Source organism: Artibeus jamaicensis, unplaced genomic scaffold, assembly GCF_021234435.1.
Source record: "Artibeus jamaicensis isolate MK-2021 breed Jamaican fruit bat unplaced genomic scaffold, CSHL_Jam_final contig_415, whole genome shotgun sequence".
In the NCBI taxonomy this organism is placed as follows: Eukaryota; Metazoa; Chordata; class Mammalia; order Chiroptera; family Phyllostomidae; genus Artibeus; species Artibeus jamaicensis.
In genome coordinates this window covers 5,953,966-5,962,064 of record NW_026521823.1, presented here as the reverse complement: position 1 = coordinate 5,962,064, position 8,099 = coordinate 5,953,966, and positions in this window count along the sequence as shown.

Here is an 8,099-nt window from a genome sequence, read left to right as displayed (position 1 = left end):
AACTTTCTGGACACAGGTAGGTATATTTAAAACAATGTCAGAATAATTTAAGGGTTAATTTGCTATTTTTCAATAAAATAGAGATGAAATCAATAGGATAGCCAAGTATTGCGATACACTGTGATAATACAGGTACATTAGTGGAAAAGTTGCATTGTCTCACACATTCTTCTTTTCTTTGACTATCTTTTTGACAATACTCTTTTAAGAGTCACTCCAGGAACACGAAAGTCTATGGCAAAGCAATTTTAAAGAGAATATGCAATGTAGTTCACGGTAATGCAATTCTTTCCTGTAAACAATATCAAAGAAAGTGTAATAGGGTCATTAGGCATGGTCTTGGGTGGGTTGGTGGGAGCCTTTGAGTGAAACATTATTTGATCTCTCTGCAGAAAAGAAAGTTTACTAAATAAAGCATCAGAATTACCGGATGCTACTGGTAATCTAAATCAATGAAATTGAATGAATGCATAAGGGGATAAGTGTAAGTTAGATATATTGATAATGCAAATAAATTGATGATATACATGTAAAAGAGGTGCTACCTTTAGTGTATATTGGAATGTTTCTTATAGTAAAAAAATTGTCTTATTCTTACACATATCCAAACACTTTAAAAAATATATTTTTCAGTTAAAGCTTACATTCGATATTAATCTTTATCAGTGTCAAGCATACAGCATAGTGGTTAGGCAATGTCCAGCTCTCTTGATACCATCATTATCCTTTTCCTAATTAGTATTTCTTGATTCAATAGCACTTACTTTATTTTTTTTTAATTCAATTCAAATGAACTTTCTTGCATTCCTGAAAAGGGTTGAGGAAGAAAAGTTAAAAACCTAGATATATATTTTAAGCTGAAATTATGAAAAGTTATAATGTGGTTTTACTATATAATCTAAGTTTATCTCCTATGATTAACATTTCTTGTATATGCTCTCCTATCAAATTATGGCCTCTATTTTTAGAAGCAGCTACAACCCTGACAAAAACAATGACTCATTTTTTAGAAATATATTAATATGTTTAACAAACTATACAGGGTACAGAAAAAGTAGATTTATAATTATGAGTATGCAATACATAGAGTTTATTTTTGTTATATTATTTATTAATTATTGTACTATTTTCCATATGAACAACTATAAACCTACTTTTTCCCCATGTATATTTACTTTTAAAATAATTATATTTTAAAGTACATGTGATAGACGTCTGATGTATATTCTGTCTCAGATATAAAATACTATCTATAATCTCCTTTTCCTTCCTCTCTCTCTCCATACACATACATACACACTCACATGATTTGTGCACAAGGATATTAAGTTGTGGAGATTAATAAATGCCACCAGAAGTACAAGATATGTAAGATTCAAAATGATTTAAAATAAAGTTTTATATAAATAAAATATTCCGTACCACAATGCATACATTAAAAATGTCTATATAATAAATATGTACATACTGTGTTTCAAATAAAATGAGCTGGAATTAAAATGGATCCTATATGATTTCAAAGCAATTGTTTGAAAAGTCAACTGTAGTCCATTAGTTGTTTGGTTTAGTTGATTAAAAGAAATAGAGTGACACTTTTTGTTTGTTCAACTGACTGAACTGACTCATCGTTTACATCACATTGAAGAAACAATAAATCATATTGATGCCATTAATCATATGGATGTCAGGTATGAAACACTGGATTCTCTCTTCACAGTGGCTCTGGAAATGGAGTGATCATCAGCTCACTAGATCAATTTCATGTCAAATGAATATGACAAGACCACTGAGTATATTAGATGGCTGTGTCATTCTTAATTATTCCATTTTTATAGATAATGTCAGAAGGAAAACTAATGGTGGAAAAAGATAATTAGTCCAATTCTCATGTTACAATACTAAAAAATGATCATATTAATTAAACTAGTTTATTTAATTTATGTAGATATAAGTTGGTTGTGTAAAATAGAAACAGTTAACAGAAAGTTATAATATTCAATGTTTTTACATGCAAGGAGAAGTAAACTGAATGGAATAGAATTTATTAAGCAGGAAATTTTATACATTGCAGAATTCACCATTAATGACTATGTGAACTTGAATAAATAATTTCACCTCTTTTAGTCTTAATTTCTTTATTGGATAAGAAAAATATAATAAAAGAAGAAACTTGCCTCCCAGGGCTATTTTGGTGATTTAATTAATTAAAGTATACAAAATCATTTTATTAATTGTAAAGCAGAGTATAAATATGATGATGATTATTGAGTATGTCAGGTTAAATTGATATAGATATAGCTATACAGCTTTATTAAAAAGAGTGAGTGCAAATTATTCTTAGAGGTTTCTTGAAGCTGTAGAAGACTGCTGAGCTAGATAAAATAAGGAAAGCACCGGAACCTTTGTTAGAAAATCATTGTATATTGGAAACAAGGTTTAAACAATGTGTATCATAAAAGTGTCATAATGTATTAGGTTAATTATCCTAACAGAGGATTCAGATACTACCTAATTAATGGGATTATGTGGAAATTAAGTATTCAAATTGCTGAAAAGTTTGAGCATTCATAAATATTACTTATGTAGCATTGCTTCATGCTTGGAGATGGAGAGATGAAAAATTGTATTTGTAAAAAATATATATGCTGAGAAGGAAAGATGGCAGAAGGGCAGATGGAAGCTCCGTCCACTTGCTCCCAGATCTGGACTGGCCTTGCAGCCAAAACACAGGGCAGTTGACTTGAGAGTACAGTGGAGAGTGAGTGAGAGAATGTGTGAGCGAGCATGTGTGCAGATAAGAGCGTGGGGAGTGTGCGGGAGTGGGCAAGAGCCTGCTCACCTGCACGGTGCCCAGGAGTGGTGGCCTGGACTCTCCAAGTGGAGATGCCATGGCTGCCTAGCCCAGCACTTCTGGCTGCACAGAGTCAGGGTGGGTGAAGATTAGCTGAGGAGCTGTGACCTATGGAGGTGGTGAGAGACAGCCAAGGAGTCACAGGCTCCTGAAAACATGGTGGCAGCAGGCCCGAGGGAGGCTGAAGATCTCTCAGGGAGCTGTGTCAGCACCCCACCACCCTGTATTATAGTATAGCTGCAGGGCTCTTCCCAACTCCATTCAGTAAAAATCCAGAGAGAAACTTTATGTAAAACTGTCAGAGGCTGTGAAAGGTGGTGGCTAGCCCTGACTGTGAGAGATCGATTTTGGGGGAAGGTGAACATGTGCTGAACAGGTCCCACACAGAGGGATGCTGCAGTGTGAGGGCCACAGGTAAACTCTTTTAAAAGGGTAACAGAGGCAAGACCTGAGACTTGGCAGGGACCTGGGACTCGCATGCACATGTGTGCAGCAGCTCTGCTACCTGAGAACTCAATGAGATAGAGTTACAATGAAGGGACTGAAGGACCCAACCTTGCATGGCTTGCTGCAGGGGACTGTTCAGAGTGAAGAATTCTGGCTGAACCCCTGGCAAGAGGGTGGCAGGCTGGGAACTGAAAGAGAGGAGCTGAAAGCCTGAGATTTGCTGCAGCTAGCCAGGTCCCCTCACATACAGGCAAGTGCAACCCCCCACCTATGGAATTACAGGCTCTGCAGATCAGTGAGGCCTGATCAGGAGTCTCCTGTTGGGTACATTTCTACAGGGGAAGGAAGAAAAAGCTCTGAAAGGGCCCTTCACCAGACCCTACGAGCTACACTGTTTGTTCATCAGGCCCTGATCCACTAAACCCAGCAGAGCAGAGAGAAGAGAGACGGAAGCAACAAGCAAGGCCTCACCAGCTTTGGTGTCTAGATGGAGCTGTTGTTGGTGCCAAGCAGGAAGAACTTTCTTTTTTACACAGATTGTCCCTCCACAGGAAATAGTCCATTGATTCACTGGAAACCATACATTATTGGAAATAATCTGGGACAGACCAAGATGTGTGGCAAGGGGACAAAGAAACACTCTGACCATCTTCTCTGAAGACTGAATAGTGCTCCATGGAAGCACTGAGATCCTACCCACATGACTGCACCAGAGGACCCCTTTGAAGGCAGGTGGAGAAGACACTGGTAGTTCTCTTGTGTCATTAGATGAACCACTCCTGAGCAGAGGGCTGATGGAAATACAACAGGACAGAATAGTGGGGTCCAGCCAAGTTTGAAGGAGACAGCCACAGACTGTAGATTGCTTGCAGTCTTGAACAGGCTGCATAGGGCCAGACCTAGACGCCATCTGACATCCCCAAGGGTGAATTCAGAAAGAGAAAATAGTGGTAAGCATTATAGTTTACAGAGATGAATTCCACCACAGTCTTCTTTGTGATTGGCATTATTTTCTCTCCTGCATGATTTTTTAACATTCATTTCTTGCTTTTTAAGTTTTTGCCTAATATGCCACCAGCTTTTATATTGTAACTTATTTGAAATTTCATGTTTTGCTACCCTTTCTCTTACTCCATTTTATTTTTTCCTTCTTCTTCTTATTTTTGTTTTAAATTGTGTTTTCTCTCTTGTTGCAACTTGCTTCTATTCTGCACTGTTACTATTTCTCCCCACCTCCAGCCTATCGAACTTATTTTTGCTTGTCTTTAGTCAACTCATGTTCTTTTCTCCCATTCTTAAAACATCCTTATTCTCTCTCTCCCTTTATCAATGTTTGCTCATTGGTTGTGGACAAGGTGGTTATTGTTGAATTTCTTCAATTGTATTTCTAGATTGTAACTACTTTTGTATTTTAAATCTGAAATTTTACTGTTCCCCTCACCTACTCCATTATGCCTCCCTCCTGCCCTTTTTCATTTTAATTTCTATTTTTCCCTGTCTCAAGCCTGATTTTCATTCCTCACTCAGTATTCCTTATCCCTCTATCCTCTAAAAATTATTACTCTTTCCCCTAGACATCTCTTAAGTTTTTTCTTATTTTTTCCATCTTATTTTCATCCCAAGTATATTAATCTTATTTCATCTGTCGTTGATATTGCCATGGTGGATCTTTTCTCCAATTGGTTCTTTTTCTCCAATTTGGTGCCTAGTTTCTCTCCCCCTCCCCCTCTCTCTATCTATATCTATATATCTATATCTGTTGCCTATATATGTAAATTTTGACATTTATATGTCAAATGTAATATATATGTAAAGTTTTTGTTTAAATATAATACTACACATTTTTTCTCTCACTCCATTGCACCTTTCCCCCTCTCTTTTTAATTTATGTTGTCATTTTTCTTTTCTTTCTTTCTTCACTCTATCTTTATTCCTTACTCTTATTATTGCTCCTCTCTCTACCCTCACACAATCACTTTTCCTTCAGTGAATCATCTCATATTTGTTTTTCCTTTCTTATAATAGCCTTAATCTCTTTACACCTTTATTAATATTGACTCATTTGCTGTTGATAGTGTGGTTGTTTGTTGGAGTTATTTTGGTGGGTATGGGTTTGTTTCCAGGGCTGTTCGGTTTTGTTCTGGCAGCACCTGTACAACTGTATACCCAACTGTGTAGTGGATGAAAACACTTTCAGACAGCCAAACAGAGGGAAAGACCCACCAAAGAATGCAACAACAACAACCAGAACCCAATTACAGCCAGAGAGCCCACATAAATGGCATAAAGGGTATCACAAGAACATCAAGCTCAGGAAATCAAGGAGACTGTACCACTGAGTCCCACAGGTCTTTTATCACAGAAAGTCACACCATGAAGACAGCGAGTCAAAGCAGATTAATCTAATATGCAGAAAAATAATTTGCCTAAAATGGGGAGACAAAGGAACAACTCCCAACTGAAAGGAAAGGAGGAATCTCTAGAAAGCCTGATAAATAAAATTTAGGTAAGCAAATTATCAATCATTGACTTCATAATAATGGTTATAACAATGCTCAAAGACCTCATTAAAACTAAAATAAGTACAGGGAAGCTATAAGAAACGTACTATCATCTATGCCAGCATGAAAAAGGACATAAAAACTATCAAAAAAAGCCAGGAAGAAATGAAAAATACAATATCTTAAATGAAGAACACAGTTGAAAGAATGAGAAGCGGGTTAGATGAAGCAGAGGATCAAATTAGTGAACTGGAGGACAAGGTAGAAAGAAATTCCCAGATAGAGGAGCAAAATGAGAAGACTCAAAAAGAATGCAGAGAGTTTAAGGGAGCTGCAGAACAATATTATGAAACATAATATTATTATGTTATGTTTGAGAACATAATATAAACATAATATTATTTTCATATTATTATGGGACATAATAATATCCAAATAATAGGGATACCAGAAGGAGAAGAGAAGAAGAGGAGCAAGGGACAGAAAACCTCTTTAAAAGAGTAATGACAGCAAACTTCCCTAACTTGATGAGAGAAAAAGTCACACAAGTCCAGGGAGCACAGAGGGTCCAAATCAATTGAACCCAAAAGTCCCATACCAAGACACATCATAATTAAAATGGTAAAATTCAAAGACAAAGAGAATCTTAAAGACAACAAGGGAGAAACAGCTAGTAAAATACAAGGAAACCTGCTGGGCAATCAGCTTATTTCTCAATAGAAAAACTATTGAGAAACACTAAGTCAGAAAGGAATGACAACAGATATTCAAAGTGAAGAAAATCAAAGGCCTGAAACCAAGGCTCCTCTATCCAGCAAGGCTCTCATTTAAAATGGAAGGCGAAATAAGGAGCTTCCCAGATAAAAGAAGGCTAAATGAATACACCTCCTTTAAACAAGCATCACAGAACATGCTAAAGGAACTGTTTTAAGATGAAGAAAAGGAGAGAGTGAGAGAGAGAGAGGAGCACAGGTACAAAGGGGAAAAATACCATGTGGAGATTGGAACAGACTCATAGATCTATAGAACAGAATAGAGAGTCCAGAAATAAACCTATACCTCTATTGTCAATTAGTATTTGCCAAAGGAGGCAGGGGTATAAAAAATGGAGTAAAAATATCCTCTTTCGTAAATGGTGTTGGGAGATCAGGACAGGTACATTCATAAAAATGAAACTAGACTACCAACTTACACAGTACACTAGAATAAATTCAATATGGATAAAATACTTAAATATAAGTAGTGACACCAAAAATACCAAGAGGAGTATCTGGGCAGTAAAATTTCAGATATCCCAGACAGAAATATTTTCACTGATATGTCTTCTAGGGCAAGAAACATAAAGGAAAGTCTAAACAAAGAGACTGCATCAAATTAAAAAGCTTCTGAACAGCTAAAGAAAACAGCATCAGAAGAAAAAGAGAACCAACTGCGTGGGAAAGCATATTTGCCAATGATACCTTGGACAAGGATTTGATCTCCAAAATATATAAAGAATTCATGTGAATCAACACCAGGAAGACAATCAAATTAGAAAATAGACAAAGGACCTGAACAGATACTTCTGCAAAGAGGACTTTCAGAGGGTCCATAATTATATGAAAGGATGCTCAACATAACTAGCCATCAGAGAACTGCCAATTAAAACCATAATGTGATACTACCTTACACCAGTCATTAAAAAAATCAACAGACAACAAATGCTGGCAAGGTTAAGGGAACCCCAGTGCGCTATTGATGGAAATATAGACTGGGCAGCCACTGTGAAAAAAATGTATGAAATTTCCTCAAAAAACTAAAAATAGAACAGCCTTTTGACTCAGCCATTCCACTGCTGACATATACCCTATGAATCCTTAATTCCCAATTCAAAAGAAACTATGCACCCCTGTGTTCATAATAGCATTTTTTTACAATAGCCAAGTGCTAGATACAGCCAAAGTACACATCAGTAAATGTGTAGATCAAAAAACTGTAATACATTTATACAGTGGAATTCCATGCAAAAGAAAGAAAGAACTTTAACCTGTCACAACAGCGTGTATAGAACTGGAGAGTATTATGCTAAGTTAAATAAGTCCGGTGGTGAAAGACAAATACCATATGGTCTCACCTATAAAAGGAACCTAATCAACAACACCAAAAAACAAGCAAAGTAGATCCATTGGCATTGAAACACGGAACACACTGACAGTGACCAGAGGGGAGGGTGGAGGTATATAATGGGGGAGATAAAGGGAAGAGTCTAATCAAGGAACATATATAAAGATGGTGGGCAGAGACAACAGGATGGGGATTGA